Source organism: Aquarana catesbeiana, linkage group LG07, assembly GCF_042186555.1.
Source record: "Aquarana catesbeiana isolate 2022-GZ linkage group LG07, ASM4218655v1, whole genome shotgun sequence".
Lineage (NCBI taxonomy): Eukaryota > Metazoa > Chordata > Amphibia > Anura > Ranidae > Aquarana > Aquarana catesbeiana.
In genome coordinates this window covers 276,973,441-276,994,938 of record NC_133330.1, presented here as the reverse complement: position 1 = coordinate 276,994,938, position 21,498 = coordinate 276,973,441, and the positions used below count along the sequence as shown (strand labels likewise).

The following is a 21,498-nucleotide window of genomic DNA, read 5'->3' as shown; positions in this document are numbered from 1 at the left end:
GGGTACATACCTAGTCTAAATGACTAGAGTTCTGTATTACAAACGATTTCACCCAAAACATGTCAGATTTTGGTAGATGCGAATGCAAAGAATCCCCTCAATTTCCCCTACTGCGTTCTCGTTGAGAAAGTTAAATCTGACGGGGAGAAGTGGGACTATTTGGTCATTGCCGCAGCAGACAGGGAGACCTCAGAACTTCTCAGCTGTGTCCTAGAGACATAAAAGAAGAAGGTAGCTGATTACAATACCCACCATCATAAAATATGAAAGCAAGGCTTTCGGATCGAGTGATAGATCCCAAATCTGTGATTTTACCTCCTCTCTCGGCTGTGCTCACCTGCCTCTTGTCTATAAAGTGGGTCAGGTTTTAGGTCAGTGACAGTAAGGGACTGAAAAGCATCCCTCACATTCCAAACACCCTGCTTTGTTTTTGTGCCTGTGACCCAAATTTACAAAGCTTAAATTAGCATTGTTTTTTTTATGTGCTCATCCCAGTTCTGTAATAGAGGCCAAACCTTAGTGAATTTAATTTTGGACAATCTGTCATTAATGAACTTTACATGAAATAACATTGTTTCTAAGCAATAACATTGTACCGGTAATATAAATCATGATCACCCCATGTCTTTCTTGGGGTGACCACCTGATGGGGTGCTGCTCCACTGTGTGACACCATCTTCCATGACTCCTTTTCAAGGGTTGTTTCCTTTTTCCTTCACATAACATGACCTGTTATGCCGCGTACACACGAGCGGAATGTCCGACAGAAAAAGTCAGACGGAAGCTTTTCATGGTCTATTCTGATCGTGTGTTCGCCTCATCTGACTTTTTTTTTTTTTCGAAAATTCTGACAGACCTAGAAATGGAACATGTTCTAAATATTTCCAACGGAACCAATTATTATCGGGAAAACCGATCGTCTGTATGCTGTTCCGACGGAGCAAAAACGACGCATGCTCAGAAGCAAGTGCGAGACGGAAGCTATTGGCTACTGGCTATTGCACTTCCGTTTTCTAGTCCCGTCGTACGTGTTGTACATCACCTCATTCTGGACGATCGGACTTTGGGGTGACCGTGTGTAGGCAAGACCGCTTGAGCGGAATTCCGTCGGAGCAACTTTCGGAGTTTATTCCGACAGCAAAACCAGTCATGTGTACAGGGCATTATATGAAGTACCTATTTGAAAAAAAACTCTTGACTTCGGCATTATCCATAAGCCCTGGTTCACAACAGTGCAGCTTTGAAATCACACTACTTGCTTTGATTAAGGCTTCATAGCTGAAACGCGTCAGCATATAGCCTGTACCCGTGTATCCATGTACAAATAAATTACTTTTATTCAAGAGCATCCAAGATGCCAACCTTCCTGATTCAAGTATTGCATCTGTGGGGCCTGAATGCTCTGGGTAGAGCACCGGATCACAGTATGTGGAACTCTTATATTGGCAGTGGAGCTGAGGTAATGTTTTATTTTTCTTCTTGAAATCGCGCTAAAGCTGCCTGATCAGTCCAATTTTATTGCGGCTTGCAACTTCATTTAACAAAAGTCAATGCAAGTCACAATGAAATCGCCAAAAAAGTAGTGCAGGAACCTTGAGTCACAAAGATTTGAATGGTTCAATTTCTGGCAGCGGGGTGCGACTTCTCATGCGATTTTGAACTGTCAAATTGCATGACGAATCACACTGGTGTGAACCAGGGCTTAAAGGAAACACCACTTCCATCAGATTGTGTGGCCACCTAACATCACTGGAAGCCGTACAATGCAAGATTACCACAGGGGGGTGTGGTGGCCAGATCAAACTCAGCCAGAAGTAGGAGCGGGTACCTGTCAAAACCAGGTATCCCCCTTCCCGAAAGGTGCCAAATGTGGCAGCGGGGGGGGGGGGGGCAAATAGGCAGGGCTTCCCCTTTTGGGTGGAGTTTTGCTTTAACACGTGGGAGGGAGGAGTGTTAACCCTGCAGGCTCTGCTCGTGTAGTGTGATCACTGCACGGCCAGAGGGATGTGTCTGCTGACCACTCACATCCCATACGACAGGTCACACCTGGCAGGGATCTTCAGCAGTTTTCTATTTGGAAAGCTGCCGTATTCCCTCTGTTCTTTAGGTTCAGACCTGCGCTAGTTTGTTTCACTGTGAAATAGAAACTGGTGCAGGTGTCACAGACAGACCTGAAACAGGACTATCTGCTTCGTTAATGTGGCGCACAGGAAACTTAGTTTACTCACCAGAATGTGCTGATGAATACAGTCTAATAAGACCAGGCATTGCAATTGTGTAGTGCTTCAAGTGAGTGAACCTGTAGCTTTGCCCTGCATGCCAATCTGGATTTGAATAGAACATTTTTAAATGGTGTGACATATTTGTCTTCCTTTCATGATTACTTGTAATTACTAAATGCTGCTCCAGTTGACAGGTGATTTTGTTTTTGTGTTTCATTGGTTTTCTGTTTCAGGTTCTGTGTCTTATCTCATTAGATCTTCTGCCATCCAGAAAGGCCCGTTTCTTGAACAGTGATTACAGGGTAAATGGAGCAATGCACTTATTTGGTGTTGACTTTCATAGTGGAAACGATCATTTTCTGTGCTCCGGCTGAGTATCGGCTTTTAGCTTGTTGTCTCACATCCTGTAGAACAGGGATGTTGCAGATCATTTCCTTTCTTCTCACACGCAAACTTGTGTTAATTACTTGTACTTTCTTAAAAGCAATGAAATCTGTGCTAATGAAAATGGAAAAAACTCCACTGTAATCAAAATACATGAACTCATTGGGAAAAACTATACAATGTCTTTTGGCCCTACCTTTCAGATTGCAGCTGCTGCTTTCCTGAAAACCAGCCTCATTTTATGCATTAGCACTCATTTCTAGCCAGTTTAGTTTCAGATATAGTAAGAAATGGCTAAAAGGGTTTTGTCCTATCCCGGTGACACCCTGACACTTCTTTATAAAGTGAATGTCACAGCACACAAGGTGGATGGAAATCTAAACGGGGACCCAGATAGCAATACAACCTGACAGCTTCTATTCTTTTCTATCAGTTGCCTTTAATTAAAAGAAAAGGTAAACCCAACATTTAAAATTCCTAATATGTGGCTGCTGTACCATATACTTGTATGAGAAATCTCCTGTTCTCTTTGTATTGCTTCCTTTTGTGTGAAATCCCTTGTGCTCCTACCAGTCCCTCTGCTTTCCTATAAAATTGACCACGCTAGGCAGGAGAGCACAGCATGGTCAGTTTTCTAGCTGTTCATTCACTGGAAAGCTCAGTGTACTGCTGTTTCTCCTCCCCCAGCTCTTATTAATGTGATCACTTATAAAAAAAAAAGGAGGGGGGAAGGTATTTATAATGGATTTTTTTGTATCTATACACAAATGAAAGGCAAAACATTTCTATTCTAATGTGAATGGGTTGTTTAACAAGGTAAGGGTTTACAATCACTTTAAATATCCATTCAGACAAGGAGCCAAAGCTTGGCTCCGCCCCCTTTCTCTCCTCATTGGCTGACTGACTTTGACCGCAGCGGCAGCCAATGAGGAGGGGAGTCCCAGGCAGCCGAGAGACTCCTGCAATGTCGCTGGATCTAGATGGGGCTCAGATAAGTATTAGGGGGGCTGAGGGGGGCTGCTGTGCACAGAAGGCTTTTTATCTTAATGCTTAGAATGCATTAAAATAGAAAAAACCTTCTGCCTTTACAACCACTTCAGCCCCCGGAAGGATTTGCCCCCTTAATAACAGGCCATTTTTTGCAATACGACACTGTCGCTTTAACGGACAATTGCGCGGTTGTGCAACATTGTACCCAAACAATATTGATGTTCTTTTTTTTCCCACAAATAGAGATTTCTTTTGGTGGTATTTGATCACCTCTGCGGTTTTTATTTTTTGCACTATAAACAAAAAGAGTGACAATTTGGAAAAAAAAAAAAAACTTTTTTTTTTCTTTTTACTTTCTGCTATACTACATGTCCAAAAAAAAATAAAAAAAATGTATTAGTTTAGGCCAATATGTATTCTTCTACATATTTTTGGTAAAAAAAATCGCAATAGGCGTATATTGATTGGTTTGCGCAAATGTTATTGCATCTACAAAATATGGGATAGATTTAGGGTCTTTTATATTTTTTTTTTTATTGCTTTTACTGGTAATGGTGGCAATCTGTGATTTTTAGAGGGACTGTGACAATCTTACCCCAAATGACACTTTTTGGGGACTAGTGACATTATTACATTGATCAGTGCTATAAAAATGCAATGATCAATGTATAAATGACACTGGCAGGGAAGGGGTTAACACTAGGGAGTGATCAAGGGGTTAAATGTGTTCCCTCAGCATATTCTAACTGTAGGGGGGATGGGCTACCTTGGATATGACAGAGATCACTGTTCTCCGTCACTGGGAACAGCAGATCTCAGAGATGTCCCCTGTTAAAACTGGGATCCGCCTTGTTTACAATGGCGGCGGACATCGAGGCGGCAGGCGCGCCTGCGATCTCACATGCACAGACCGATGTACAGGTACAGCAGGCTTGAATGGAGGAGAAGATTCGGATGCCGCACACCGGATGTAGTCAAAAAATTTTCACTTTATTGAAAAAATGGGATCATCAAAATAACAAGACTGTCATGCAGAAAGTACAGATAAGCTGACGCGTTTCGCACTCAGGACTGAGTGCTTACTCATAGCTCAGCTATGAGTAAGCACTCAGTCCTGAGTGCGAAACGCGTCAGCTTATCTGTACTTTCTGCATGACAGTCTTATTATTTTGATGATCCCATTTTTTCAATAAAGTGAAAATTTTTTGACTACATCCGGTGTGCGGCATCCGAATCTTCTCCTCCATTCAAGCCTGCTTTGCCTAGCATTCAGCCAGCACCTGGAGCTCTTCTGCTCTGAAACTTCTACTTACACCTGGGTCAGTGTCAGCCTGAGCGGTGAAAACACTTTCTTTGCTTGTCTGCATCTAACGATGTACAGGTACGTCGGTTCGCGCAGGAGAGCCCACCTGTTGCAGCATAAGTACAGCGGTTGGTTGACAAGTGGTTAAAGTATTACTAAACCCAGGACCCTGCATTCACTATATCTGGTCTCCCACAGTACAAAACATGGAAATACAATTATTTTAGTAAATATAAACTGCTAAATACTTTTTATCATCAGAAGTATATAGCAGTCTTGTGACCTCTATCAGTGTCTGGTTAAAGAGTGTAGGAGGAGTTTTCATTCTACTCTGACTGCCCTGTAAGGTTGCTGACCCTCTGGACAGTGCTGATTGGCCCTGTGCTGATCATATGCACCCTCCCAAAAAAAAAAAAAAAAAACTCTCTAGCAAGATGCACCAAACTGAGCATGTGCAGAGTGACTCCAAAGGCTCTGTCTTATCAGGAGATTGATTTGGGACTGTGGAAGAAGGGGAGGATCAGAGAAGACAGGATCAAATAGCCTTTTTACACAATGCAGAGGATTAACCCCTTAGGTTCCACAGTGAGTATAACAAGTATGCTTTACTGCATATACAGACTGATTTTACTGTTGTGGGTTTAGCTACACTTTAAATAAAGCTCACTGTTACTCAGACTGATTCAGTAGCTGCAGTACTTTCTAAATCACCAATTTGGAACAGATATTCAGTGTTCTGACTTCATGCTCACATATTCCTGATCTGCGAGCATGTTCATGATCAAATCATATCTCACTGAAGCCAGAGACAACCTGGCAACTAGCATTTTTACATGAAGTCAGCAATGAAAGCCTCTTTAGTTCTGTCAGTACAGTATTCTTATGAGAAAAGGGAGGATAATTTTAAATGTAGTGATGTACTGTCTCTTATCCAGGTCACAACTTGTTTGCACTTGACTTATGCAAGAGGTAGGCAGGCTCTTAGTTGACTTGGGTATATGGTATGTTCATATGTATTTTGGCATTCACAGTGAAATTCATAAATCGTGTCTATGACACTCTTTAGGCTACATTCACACTGGCAATTTTGATTCCTGCTGTGGCTAGGTGAGGCCGTTGGCCCAGTTTACTACAATGACAGGTCACCGATGGCCACAGGTATTCACTGCTGTCCGCACAACCAGCGATTACCTGTGTATAGAGCTGCATGACTCTGGCCAAAATGAGAATCACGATTTTTCGTAAAAAGATCACGATTCTCACGGCGTAAAATCTTTCACATTATACAAAAAAATTGGGCTAACTTTACTGGTTAGTTTTTTTTTAATTCATTAAAGTGTATTTTTTTTCCCAAAAAATTGCATTTGAACGACTGCTGTGCAAATACAGTGTGACATAAAATATTGCAGCAACCACCATTTTATTCTCTAGGGTCTCTACTAAAAAAAAATTATATACAATGTTTGGGGGTTCTAAGTAATTTTCTAGCAAAAAAAAAAATAATTTTAACTTGAAACCAACAAATCTCAGAAAAAGGTTTGGTGTTAGTGGTTAAACTTCCCTCATTTACATACCAAAGTATATTCCTTTGCTCTAAAGGACAAATTGTTACAATGTTTATACTTGAGTTCCACAGCTAAAGAATGCTGTTTTTTTTTTTTTTTTTTTTTTTTTTTTTTCTCCTTTCTTTTGACAGCTGTCGGCTTTAGCAGAGCTGCACCTACATACTGCCTATGATTAGCGGTGTGCAGTTCTGGCTTCCTGGCGGGTTCGATCCAAACACGGCAAAGCCCATTCCTAATAAACACAAATGAAGGGAAAAGAAAAAGCCAGAAGGAGAGCTCAGTCATGTGGTCCAGCTTTTCTTCCAATATAGGAGTTCTCTTTGCAGCAGTAAGCAGAGAGAACCTGGGGGGACAGCACAGGCTCTCTATACTGCAGTCTGTACACCGTGGTTTGAATTTATGAATGGGACATAACATGGAGGTTTCAGTGTGCAGTAACATTGATATGTCCACTATAAAAAAAAAAAAAAAAAAAAACCCTAGGGCCCTTTCAGAAGTATGGCAGGGGTGCAGTAAAACAGGCTACATGGTTTTGCTGCCCTCCTGACCTGTAACGATACAGCTGGACAGGGCTGTGCATAAGCCATAGCCACTGCATTTTCTAACTTGGGAGTTTGATAGACTGTGTTGTGCTAATTTCCTTTTTTTAATGTATTGTATTAATGTGCAGGATTTTTGTTCCATGCATGGCTGTGTGCCGTGATGTGTTGCATTTAAATGCAGCATGCTTAATTTTCACAATGCAACGTATAAACCGAACCTATTGGAAACCATGGATTATGGATGGTTATTGCATTTGGACCAGTATTGAGCAGCACCGCCCAATCCATATATTGTGACTGGGCCCTAAATGAATTGGTTAATTAAATAAGAGCTGAATGCAAGATAAGACATCTTTGTTTTGCATGGAACAAGTCAGGTTGACCTATTCACAAATACACCTACGCTCCTGAGAGATCATTGTACTTCTACATGGGTGAAGGACGACATTACTGGTGTAATCTGTCACACCGCAAACCTTGTCTAATCAGGGCTACCAGGCTTGAATTAAATAATAAAAAAATTAAAATACAGGTCCTGATTAATATAATGTGTATCAAAAGAAAAACGCCCATTTTACTTCATCTATAAAGCCTGGTACACACGATGGGACTATCAGACAAATGATCGTTGTTTTTTTCATTTTTTTGCATGTTAGTCTCTAGTTGAAAAAGAGGTTACTCAAATTCTTGCAAAATAGAATACAACTTCGGAAGTGATGTAATGTATTATTGTCATGTATTCTTTTGCTCCCAAGCATGTGTGGTCTTCCTCTTCCAATTTTTTTCGTATGAAAACTGTACTGATTAAATGAAAATCCTACATTCTGGTATCGTACGAGAACAAAATTTGTGTTTGTCCCTTTTGGATAAATTCAGATGAACTGTCATGATCAGCTTTTAAAAGCTGTGCACCAATGATCAAATGATCGTACGATCGCCGGCGCTGTTGATGTCTATGCGTCATCCCGGTGCAGCGACCAATAGGTCCTGTGTAAGCTGGATGGATGTAAATATTAGCACAAATGTTTACATGTGCACAGCGTCAAGTATCCGCAAACAGGTTCTTCTGTTTTTTGTTCACGTGGCAATACACTACACACCAAAACAGGGTCCATAGAATACAGTAGTGCTGCATTCAGATCCGTATAAATTACAGAAAGCAGATAATTCTGCTCCAATATGCAGGAGTCCTTATAGAGGCCAATTCATTAGTGCCACTTGTTACACAAAATACAGTAAAACCTTGGATGGCGAGCATAATTTGTTCTAGAAACATGCTTATAAGCCAAAGCACTTGTATAGCAAACCAAATTTCCCCATAATAAATAATAACTCAAATGATTCGTTCCACAACCATTTATTCATAGGGCCTTCAGTTTATAGTCCATATAAAAAGATTATAGCAATGTGATAGGTTGTGTAACCATAAAATGTCCATCCACAAATGGAAGACTCCACAAGGGGATTAGAAGCAAAATTCAGCAGGAGCTACAGAGTATAAAAGAGAAGAGAGGCGCCTCTAAGTGTAGCAATATGTTGCTAAATGTTGTACCTTCATTAAATGTAACCATATTGCTACACTTAGGGCTCTTTCACACGGGGATCCGTATGTCCGTTTTTCATCCTTCCGTTTTCAGATGAAAAACGGACATACATGTATCCCTATGGAGCGTCGGATGTCAGCGGTGACATGTCCGCTGACATCCGACCCGCTCCGATCCGAAAAGTGTAACGGAGGAAAACCCTACTTTTCCATCCGTTATCGGATCGGGTGACGACGGACACTATGGTCCGTCATCATCTGATCCCCCATAGGGGAGAGCAGCGCTTTGACAGGTCCGTCGCTGCACAGTGTGCGGCGATGGACCTGTCATCTTCCTGCTCAGCGGGGATCAGCGGAGCGATCCCCGCTGAGCAAGCGGGTGTTCAAGGGGGGAAACATCACTGATCCGCCCCGTGTGAAAGAGGCCTTAGGCCTCTTTCACACAGACGATCCGTGTCAGTTTTTTAGGCGGACCTGAACGGACGCTCCATAGACCTCTATGGAGTGTCGGATGTCAGCGGTGACATGTCCACTGACATCCGACCCGCCCCGATCCGAAAAAGTGTGACGGAGGAAAAACCTACTTTTCCAACCATCTGCGGATCGGATCAGGTGACAACAAACTCTACGGTCCGTCGTCACCCGATCCCCCATAGGGAAGAGCGGCGCTCTGACAGGTCCGTCGCTGCACACCTGTTATCTGCCTGCTCAGCGGAGGGATCGACGGAGCGATCCCCCACTGAGCAGAGCGGGCTCCGCACACGGACACGTCCGTGTGAAGGAGCCCTAAGAGGCGCCTCTCTTCTCTTTTATACTCAGTTGTGACATGACGCTACTTGTATATCAAGACATCGCTTGTATATCAAGTCAAAATTTATTAAAAAAATGTTGCTCGCCTTGCAAAACGCTCTCATACCAAGGTTTTATTGTAAAGGGGACATGGATAGGACATAGATAATACTGACACAGATAAGAGTGCTTCAGAGACATGAGGGTTTTATCTGTGTTCTTTGCTCCAGGCTGTATTTGTAACAGCTTTGCTGTGTACTGTATGAATGGAAGCTTTTAGTTAAAGGGCATATGATTGTCCAAAAATATGGGCATGTCAGTGTATTCGCACATTCTGTATTTATCTCTAAACCCCTAGTGTCTGACCGTGTCTTTTAGCAGGACTTGTGATGTTGTCAGCATCTCACATGCTGGTAATTTTGTGCTGTGTACTCTGCATTCCAGGGCCATTTTCACACATTCCAAAAATAAAATTTAATTTTGCGAACACGAGGTGTTTCAAATCCAAATCCAAACGTCTCTAATAAACATGAAATAGAGTATAAAATACCACCAGTCTCTTGGCTAAAGTGGATGAACAGGCTGGTAACCAGTTACTTACCATTCCAATAATTAAAAAAATGTAAAAAAAAAGGTTTCCTGGCAGTTGCACTGGCTGTTTTTCTGTGAAGGTGAGTCATAATTTCGTCAACTAAAATATTTTAGTCGACAAAATTAATACTATTTTAGTCGACTAAAATACCACTAAGCCCTGGTTCACATTGATGCTGCTTTGAAAGATTTCAAAGTAGCAAGATCAGCGCGATTTCAGGTGCTACTTGATAGACGTCTGTGTGTCTTCATACACAGATGTCTATTGAAGTCGCACCTGAAATCGGCAAAGGTAGTGCAGGAACTACTTTTGCAAATCGGTGCGGCGCCGCAAAATCGGTGTCGCACCGATTGCAACAGTGCCATTGCCGCCAATAGGCTGCGAATTGTCATGGGATTTGATCTCTCAAATCGCATGACAAATCGCTCCAATGTGAACCTAGGCTAAAACTGAAATGGCATTTTAGTCAAATGACTAGGACTAAAACTAAATTGAATTTATATTGCAACCGCTAAGGCTGTGTCTGTAATGCATGTTCAAACCTTAATACCATAAATAATAAACATGTTAGATTTTTACTCCAGGAGTTTATAAGGTTTGGCAGTTCTAAAGAAATGTAAAAAATAATCAACCAGCGCTAATCACATAAAGTAAGACTAAAGCAGCTGTGGTACTGAGGATAAAACTTATCAAATCCCAAATATACAATTCATAAAAAGCAATACAGCGCTAAAAGAAACTAATCACTTTGAAACAATAATATTGAAAAATGTCCATTGATGAATTTCCAATTTGTGATCCAATAGTGCGAGCGATATCCACACAAGATAGTGACTGTAGTGAAATACACCTCCACCAACGATAACACTAGCCGCTCACCTCAGCTGATGGACCCCTGAATGAATCAGTCAGGTCAGAAACAGCATTTCCCTCACTGGGAAGTAAACAGGAGCAGGTACACTTGTGGCCGGTAAGATATCAAACTTTGTAGAGCTCGCAGTGATCACATGTAATAAAATAAAGAACATCTAGTGCTCTAGCGGCCGGAAGAAGTCCCGCCCACTACAAGGGACGTAACACGTACGGAACACATCACGTGACTTGGATCGTGACGTCACCCGTGTCTCGCTCGCTGATCTCCGTGGATAATCCTGTTAGGCGTTTTATCCCCCGCACTGGGGTACAGTGCTTCGTTTGTAAGTTTTCCTATGATTATTACATTAAAACTTTTTAAGCTATCTACAGAGAGCACTAGGTGTTCTTTATTTTATTACATGTGATCACTGCGAGCTCTACAAAGTTTGATATCTTACCGGCCACAAGTGTACCTGCTCCTGTTTACTTCCCAGTGAGGGAAATGCTGTTTCTGACCTGACTGATTCATTCAGGGGTCCATCAGCTGAGGTGAGCGGCTAGTGTTATCGTTGGTGGAGGTGTATTTCACTACAGTCACTATCTTGTGTGGATATCGCTCGCACTATTGGATCACAAATTGGAAATTCATCAATGGACATTTTTCAATATAATTTTTTTAAAGTGATTAGTTTCTTTTAGCGCTGTACTGCTTTTTATGAGTTCTAAAGAAATAATGCATTAAAATTTAAGTAAACCCATTAGATTTTAGTCGACTAAAATACGACTAAAAGTAAAATGTCATTTTAGTCAAAAGACTATAACTAAATCGAAATTTGATGTCAAAATTAACACTGCTTACAATTAGTTTTTTGGGGGGGAAGACCTGACTTGCTTCAGACTCTTGAGCCCAACTCAATACAACTTTCTTTTCCTTTGTTATATACTGAATGGGGAAAGGTTATAACCTACATTAGGTTTTCATTGCTGTCTAGGTCCCAGTTAAGTAAATCTTCCCTCTCTTCGTGTCCCTGTGACCACGTTGGAAGCGGAGTTGAAGAGGAAAGCGCAACCTGGACCAGTGTTATAATTGCTTTCTGAATGTCTTTTTGTATGGGATGCCTTTACTTTGTGTCCAAGTACTACACATGAAGTAACGGGAGATCTCCACAGGGAGGATCTAAGCCAGTGGTTCTCAACTCCTGTCCTCGGAACCCACTAACAGGCCAGATTTTAAGTATTACCTTGGGGAGATGCAGACTAGAATACTGCAATAACTGAGCAGCAAATTATTTTACCTGTGATGTATTTCAGTTATCTTGCAAACCTGGCCTGTTAGGGGCTTTCACACTGAGGCGCTTGAAAACTGCCAGTAAAACTGTAACAGAACATCCCACACTCCGCTTAAATGCTTCCGTCATATACCGTTTCTTCCAGTCTGAATATAGATATTACAGCCGCTTGCAACCAAGAACTAGGCAGTACTCGTTTTGGCTGCTGAACTGGAACATGAGCTGTTTATTTGAACACAGAGCTATAACTCAGAGGACAATCCCCCCCCCTCCTCACAGCCTTTTCGCCCAAGGCAGACAGACACAATAGAACAATGGGATACAGACACTTAACAAACACATAGCAACTCCCACCCCACCTCAAACCATCTAGCAATGGTCTCTGACAAACGGTGGACTTTATCTTCAGATATTGTTCAGAAATATTAATGTCCCAAGTGAATGAGCACCTTCATTCCTTCAGCACAAATCACACATATAGAATCCAGGACAACAGTGTGGTTGTACGGTGAGTCGGGTTAAACAGATCCAACTAGGGTTCTTAGTCACCCTGTGCCCCTAATAGACTCAGGGTGACTTACACATAGGAGGGGCTGGGGGAGCTGGACAAGGAGCTTCCAGTGCTCTCTAAGGTAAGCTTGATTCCAAAAGCCCCCCGCCCAAAGTGACTCCCTTCACAAAAACACCAAGCTTTTGTGGCGCTTTTGAAGTACTTTTTGAGGTGCTTCCCATTGAATTCAATGGAGAGGGGCATTTTTGCGGCATTTTTTTTTTGTTTAGCACTCCAAAGATGCTGCTTGCAGAAGTTTTTCCACCGCCCCAGTGTGAAAGGGTTCGTTGTTTTTAATAAGAAATACGTTTTCAGGTGCTTTTTTGTTTTAAACCTCGAAAGGGACTTAGTGGGTCCTGAGGACAATCGTTGAGAACCCCTGACCTAAGCAATTGTCAAATCTGACAGAGGTTTAACGCTCGCCATTTAAACGTATATTTATAATGAGAATAAATTGGTGGTAACGTGCCAAGCCAGAATATAAAGGAATTAGGTAGGTGGATAAAAAAAAAAAAGGCATGAATGATACAAAAAGTCATGTTCTTATGATGAAACTCAAACGATAAGAGCGTGTGGTGGTTCACAGCAGTGTGCGGTGCTATCTGACTGAGATCAGCACAGTGATGAAACACTGGCCTTGACGGATTGCACTATTTCCTTCTTTTTTTAAAAAAAAAACAAAAAACAAACTTTGAGATGTCACACAAACCTCTCATAAAGTTCACTTGCCGTCCACACAGTGCGAGGCAGTGGATTGCCTTGTGCTGCGCAAAAAAGAACTTTTTTCAGCGCATCATGCAACGCACTGGTGAGAATCCGGGACATTAGAGACGAAGCATTTTGCCTTGTGTGGTGGGACTGCGCTGGAATAGCTGGTGTGAACCAGCCTGAAGGTTTGTTTTACTTCTGTATTGTTATGTATTGATATGCTCTGAAAAGGCACCCTAGCTCATGAAATGGAAAAGGTCGATCACCTCATTTAGCCTTTTACCTTTTGTTCTGTTTCCAAAGTTATGAGTGCCAGATCTTCCACTTTACCAAGTGTCTCCATAGTTCTGGTGTCCTACCAGATGACACCTCTTGTGATTGATTTGCAGCTTGTGTTGTGGTTTGACAACTAAGAATGATCTGACGTGGTGGTGGTGGTGTTGTAGGTGTTGTTTTTTTACATATGTGCCGTGTCCCCACCTTTTTCTAGTCTAAATAGCAAAAGAATTTACACTGATACCTGTGGATTGTTTTTCTTTCATTTCACTTTACCCTCCACATTCCACTCAAGCCTTGCAATGCTCTGCAGCAGCCAGAGTACATCTGGCATGATAACAGAAAGTGATAAATGGACACGGCTTTACACAAATGCTGTATTAAATAAACCCAAGTCATTCTAAAATACTTGGCAGAAGCACATTTTGTACAGGTGTTGTATACAGACCAAAGAATATATTTAATAAGCACCCGGGAGTAGACCCTTGCTTTAAAGAGTAACTCCACTTTTGTTGAGAAAAAAAAAAAACATTCCCCTCTGGGTGATCTGTGTACATTGCAAGGATTTTAACAGTTTTTCTGCAGTTTCCTTTTTATTATTCTGAAGAAATCCCTGTGTGTTTGTCTGTATCCATGTGTTAAGGGAGTCCAATGGGAGTGGTTTCATAATTATCAACCAGTTGCTGTACCTGCAGAGCTCTAATGAGGAAAATTGCAGGGTCTGCGTTCCTTTAGATGTGATTTCCTAATGGGAGTATCCCACCAAAAATGACATTTTTGTTGCAGGGGATGCCTGAAATCTGACTTGCATCTTAGTGCAGACTTCTGGGAAAATCAGTGAGCCAATCACACTAGTAGGAAATTATATATCTGGGGGGCATTCTGTGCACATTCTGTGTACAGAACACCTCCAGGTAGCCATATTGCATTGCATTTTACAGTAAATTTACAGAGCTGCAGATTGAATAGGAAAGGTCATTTTTAATAACATTCAGCCTAGGTTCACACTACTGCTATGAGATGTACTGCAAATTTCATGCGTTTATTTTTTTTTTTTTGTCCTGTGAGGTGCGAATTTGCCTTGCGGTTTGAGGTGGACAGGTGCAATTTTACTGCAAATTTCAATTCGCAGAGATGTGAACTGTGTGCTGCGAGCTTACTGCAAGTTCAATTGAAGCCTATGAAGACAAAATTCGCGCTGCACCATAGGAATTTGCATCACGCTCGCAGTCAACACGCATAGAACCCTTTTTTTTTTTCGCACCAAATTCGCAACGCATGGATGTGAACCAAAGCCATGGAATACTATGCTTTTTACGTGACCTGCGAATCTGTGTGTTCCTAAACGCATCAAACCCGCTGTAAATTAGCATCAGTGTGAACCCAGTCTCAATTACAATTGTATACGCTATATTATTTTTTCTTTATTTGCACTTTTTTTTTTCCCCCACAAAAGTGGAAATACCCTTTAACCTCTTAAGGACCAGCCGCCGCAGTTGTACTGCAGCAATGTGGCTGTTTCCCCCGAATCACCGTCATTGTACGTCGGCTCTGCGATTTGTGGGAGTGCCCACTGTTCAGCGCAAGAGCCAAATTAGCAGGTGGGGCAGACTCTATGTCCGCCGGCCACCCGCGACCATTCCCCGCAGTGCCAGAACGTTCTGACAGGGGAGATCACACAGATCCTGTCTCTCTGCTATGCAGAAATGGGCACAAATTGCATTGCAAAGAATCGCATGTGGTTGCGGTGCAATTCCTGTCCTAATCACATGTGGTTTCCCCCACCACTCCTATGTGAGCCCAGGCTTGTCATAGTGACTTCAGCTTGGGCTCACACAGGAGCGGTGCAGGAAACCACATGCAATTCGGACAAGAGTCGCACTAAATTCCTATTGAAATCACATGTGATTCTTTGCATTAATTTTGTATAGGCTCAAATCACACCCCAAAGGTATCAGTGAGTACTTGAGCGCAAGTATTGGTACGCATACTCGCAAATGAAAAAGACGGTATTGGTGCAACCTTAGTATAGTTATGACATAACCTTTGTTCTGAACTGTATAAAGAGCTGGAGGAGGAGAAACGGCAGCACACTAGTCCTCCCAGTGAATGACTTGCAAGGGGTGGCGTGTCAGCACAAGCTTGATCATTGGATTGGCTCCCAGCACAGCTAGCAAGGAGTGGCATGTCAGCACAAGCTTGATCATTGGATTGGCTCCCAGCACAGCTAGAAAACTGACCACACTGTTTTCATGCCCAGTGTGGTCAGTCTGAATAGGAAAGCAGAGGAGACTGGCAGGGACACCAGAGATTTCACATAAAGGAAGCAATACAAAGAGACCAGGTTACTTTAGAACACAAGTACATGGTACAGCAGGCACATATCTAGAATAGGAATAGTTGGGCTTACCTATTCTTTAAAGCAGCCGGTAGAAATCGATGAGCTGTCAATGCCCCCCAATGTCCTGGAAATTAGACGTGTGATAACATGTAACTCACCGAAATGCATTATGGTTTATTGCGGCAATGCATGTGTGTTGTCTTAGTTACAATCTACAATCCAAAATGAACAGCACAGCAATGCATGTAAGGTGTGTTACCACGATGCAGGAGTCTGAATGAGCCCCCAAAGATTTGACTCTAGTGACAAGTGTGGTTTGAGAGGGGTTAAAATTTTGAAGTGTTTTTTGTTTTTACATCTGGGGTTTATTAAGTTAATGGATGGTTCCGTTTTATAGCCATTCTGTAGAAACTACTTGATGCACTTTCACCAGTTTGAGGATAAGTTAGTTAATTTGTCGGATGTTTGTCTTCAATTCTGCGCCAGGCATTAGCTGCTCGGGCAGCATCAGATCGCTTCCTCCATCTGTGCACGGAATGAATTGGATTGATTTGGAATGAGTCAAAGAATATCATTCTCATCGGCTCCTCTTTCATTACATACAAGATTGAGGCTGCCATTAAACACTCATTTGTAAGCTACACAGATGGTGACTTCATTGTTTTAAAATTAACTCTGCGAGTGCCATAGATCAGGATGGTTCTCCATCCATGTCCTTGCCCACCTGATAGTGAACAACGTTGGAGAGTCAAACAATAGGATTGCCATTGTTATCACAGCCATCCTCATAGGCAGAATACGCTTTTGGGGGAGATTTACTAAAACTGGAGCACATAGAATCTGGTGCACCTGTGTATGGTAGCCAATCCGCTTCTAACTTCAGCTTGTTCAATTAAGCTTTGACAATAAGACCTGGAAGCTGATTGGTTTCTCTGCAGAGCTGCACCAGATTTTGCACTCTCTCCTTGTCTTCCAGAGCCGTATATTTTACCTTTGTTAGGATCAAATAGAACTCTTATAAAAATCCCTGTTGGCTGCCACAAAACAGTCATCCTCCCAAAACTATTTAATTTTTGGTGAAGAATGATTGGGGCTTGGTATAGAATTATGATTACATTTGTTCTATTTAGATCCAAGGCAGTAAATGATTTAAATATAGGTAGTAAATGCAGGAGGGGGTGGGGCATCAGTCTCTTCATTGTGGGACTGCAAAAGTAATTACAGTAAAACCTTGGTTTGAAAGTAACTTGGTTTGAGAGCGTTTTGCAAGACAAGCAGAATTTTTTCATAAATTTTGACTTGATATACAAGCAATGTCTTGATATACAAGTAGCGTCATGTCACAACTGAGTATAAAAGAGGAGAGAGGCGCCTGTAAGTGCCAGTTGACACTATAGCGACTTGGGATCTGACTTGTCAGACCTCAAGTCGCCCCAAGTCGCTTGACATCAGAAATTTCATTATAGTTAATGAGAGCTGTCTTAATGTACAATACCGAGGTCGCGACTTGTACCCATAGATTGCAATGGAAGTCGCCTTGAAGTTGGATCCTCCTCTATAGTGAAGCGACTTAACAGGAAGAAGAAAAGAATATACCCAGGTACAACAATGATGTCACAAGAGCTGATTAGCTCTGATTGGCCACAGGCAAAGTAGCCCGTCCTGGAGGTGACTTGAGGTGACTTGAGGTGACTTGAAGTCGCGTTGTAAGTCGCGCTGAAGTCGCCTCAAAGTAGCTCTGTAAGTCGTGTTGCCCCTGTGTGAACCAGCACTTAGTGTAGCAATATGGTTACATTTAATGAAGGTACAACATTTAGCAACATATTGCTACACTTGGAGGCGCCTCTCTTCCCTTTTAGGCCTCATTCACACGAGGCAGATCCGCTACCACGGAGTCCGCCTCTGTCCGCCAGCACAGCGGGAGATCTCTCCGTTAAACTTCGCTGGGCCGGGCGGATGACAGGTCCCTCTCTGCTCACTGAGCGGGGAGGGGCTCGTTGAGCGCCTCTGGTTGCTATGGAGAGATCGGATGAAAACCGACAGCATGTCCATTTTCATCAGATCTCAACCAATCCAATCTGCCAGGGACGGATGCGAACGTAGGGCCATCCATCTGATTTTAGCGGATAGGACCCGGTCGGATGTCAGCGGACATGTCACCGATGACATTCGTTGCTCCATAGACTAACATCGAGCGCCCGTTCAGGTCCGCCGACAAAACCGACAGGCGGACCTGAATGGTCCGTTCATGTCAAAGGGGCCTTATACTCTGTAGCTCCTGCTGGATTTTGCTTCTAATCCCCTTGTGGAGGCTTCCATTTGTGGATGGACATTTTATGGTTGCACAACCTGGTCACATTGCTATAATCTTTTATATGGACTATAAACTGAAGGACCTATGAATATATGGTTGTGGAACGAATCATTTGAGTTCCCATTATTTCTTATGGGGAAATTCACTTTGATATACAAGTGCTTTGGATTACAAATGTGTTTCTAGAATTATGCTCGCAACCCAAGGTTTTACTTTATAACGTATCTATGAAGGATGCGGTTCACACAATGAATGTTTGCCAGACATTCGTTTGTCGGTATTTTACAGCATTTGGATATCATTTTAAAAGGGGATTCTTTATATGTGTAATGTTGCAGCTGATGAGCAAATCTTGTTAAATTTTAAAGCCTAACTCCATGATTAATATCCCTTTTTAAATAGTTTGGGCCAGGATGGCCCAAATAAACTATTTACTGTACTAGCAGGTGCACTTTCTGGGCACACTGTATTTAAGCAGATCTGCACTGCATCTAAACACCAAAAACACTATTTCATTCATTTTTAGTATTGAAAGCAAACTCCCCCATCCATGTCTCCATGCTTCATTTTGCACTTTAAATCACTTAAAACGCCCCCTAGCATTTCTAGCAGTGACCATCTTGAATAGGGCAGATGATTCATGTCTACATAAAAGGGACAGCTTAGAGAGGGACTCTCTACTCATAATTAAGTACACATACAGTGGGGACGGAAAGTATTCAGACCCCCTTAAATTTTTCACTCTTTGTTATATTGCAGCCATTTGCTAAAATCATTTCAGTTCATTTTTTTCCTCATTAATGTACACACAGCACCCCACATTGACAGAAAAACACAGAATTGTTGACATTTTTGCAGATTTATTAAAAAAGAAAAACTGAACTATCACATGGTCCTAAGTATTCAGACCCTTTGCTCAGTATTTAGTAGAAGCACCCTTTTGATCTAATACAGCCATGAGTCTTTTTGGGAAAGATGCAACAAGTTTTTCACACCTGGATTTGGGGATCCTCTGCCATTTCTCCTTGCAGATCCTCTCCAGTTCTGTCAGGTTGGATGGTAAACGTTGGTGGACAGCCATTTTTAGGTCTCTCCAGAGATGCTTAATTGGATTTAAGTCAGGGCTCTGGCTGGGCCATTCAAGAACAGTCATGGAGTTGTTGTGAAGCCACTCCTTCGTTATTTTAGCTGTGTGCTTAGGGTCATTGTCTTGTTGGAAGGTAAACCTTCGGCCCAGTCTGAGGTCCTGAGCACTCTGGAGAAGGTTTTTGTCCAGGATATCCCTGTACTTGGCCGCATTCATCTTTCCCTCAATTGCAACCAGTCGTCCTGTCCCTTCAGCTGAAAAACACCCCCACAGCATGATGCTGCCACCACCATGCTTCACTGTTGGGATTGTATTGGACAAGTGATGAGCAGTGCCTGGTTTTCTCCACACATACCACTTAGAATTAAGGCCAAAAAGTTCTATCTTGGTCTCATAAGACCAAAGAATCTTATTTCTCACCATCTTGGAGTCCTTCAGGTGTTTTTAGCAAACTCCATGCGGGCTTTCATGTGTCTTGCACTGAGAAGAGGCTTCCATCGGGCCACTCTGCCATAAAGCCCCGACTGGTGGAGGGTTGCAGTGATGGTTGACTTTCTACAACTTTCTCCCATCTCCCGACTGCATCTCTGGAGCTCAGCCACAGTGATCTTTGGGTTCTTCTTTACCTCTCTCACCAAAGCTCTTCTTCCCCGATAGCTCAGTTTGGCCAGACGGCCAGCTCTAGAAAGGGTTCTGGTTGTCCCAGACGTCTTCCAGGATTATGGAGGCCACTGTGCTCTTAGGAACCTAAAGTGCAGCAGAAATTCTTCTGTAACCTTGGCCAGATCTGTGCCTTTCCAAAATTCTGTCTCTGAGCTCTTCAGGCAGTTCCTTTGACCTCATGATTCTCATTTGCTCTGACATGCACTGTGAGCTGTAAGGTCTTATATAGACAGGTGTGTGGCTTTCCTAATCAAGTCCAATCAGTATAATCAAACACAGCTGGACTCAAACGAAGGTGTAGAACCATCTCAAGGATGATCAGAAGAAATGGACAGCACCTGAGTTAAATATGAGTGTCACAGCAAAGGGTCTGAATACTTAGGACCATGTGATATTACAGTTATTCTTTTTTAATAAATCTGCAAAAATGTCAACAATTCTGTGTTTTTCTGTCGATATGGAGTGCTGTGTGTACATTAATGAGGAAAAAAATGAACTTAAATGATTTTAGCAAATGGCTGCAATATAACAAAGGGTAAAAAATTTAAAGGGGTCTGAATACTTTCCGTCCCCACTGTATATCAGTGCACATAATTAGTAATTAATAAAACCTAATCATAATTGCTTTAAAATCAATGTACACAATTCATACCCATAGTTAATAAAAAAAGAATATAACATCCAAAAATTCATATGAACATATAGTCTAGAATGAAATATGTGGAATAAAGGGCTCAAAAAAAATATTTTGTAAAGTTGCTCCAGTGCAAAAAGTTCTTCTCAAGCAACAGTGCCTCCTACCAGACTAGAATGATCTTGAGTTAGAGATCAAATGCACTTTATCTTTCCACAGATGGCCAACACTCTGACCATCAGACCTCTGGATGGCTCTGTGACCCCATCAATGAGATATGTCAATATGACCCCACACGAAGAAAGCACACCTTAGCCACTACTTCAAGCAGAGCTCACCAGCATTTATTTATATATATATATATATATATATATATATATATATATATATATATATATATATAATAATATAGCACAAACAGGGAGAAGCCTCATAGTGTAGTAAGATTAAAAATGATATTGCACGTGCATTTAAATGGATAGGAACATGCGATGTACACGAGCACATCCACGGGACCAACCAATACGTCCTACAGAATGAAGTCCCACTCTAGCTCCGCTCTGACGCGTTTTTCCATAATAGAAATCCTCTGGATTTGGAGAGGATTCATGTAGCATTTACTTCCAGGAATAAATCTGCCCTTAGCTCAGGTATACATGCAGGAGGGTGTGCTTAGCTGAGAAAACCCCTCCTCCCCTTTTGAAGACTCTTGGAATGTATGACATAATTTGCCTAGACCTGGAAACCAGAAAGTAACTGAAGAATGTAACATTTTTTTAAAAAACAGTAAATATGATATACTTTCCTATCTATTTTCTAAGGATTACAAATAGTCAATGTTGATTGAGCGA

General features: G+C 42.0%; 1 protein-coding gene across 10 annotated transcripts in view; it reads left to right on the top strand.

Moving 5' to 3' along the window:
• Positions 1 to 21,498, top strand: part of RASAL2 (RAS protein activator like 2) — a 492,268-nt gene that overhangs the window by 237,868 nt on the left and 232,902 nt on the right. The window lies entirely within an intron of this gene.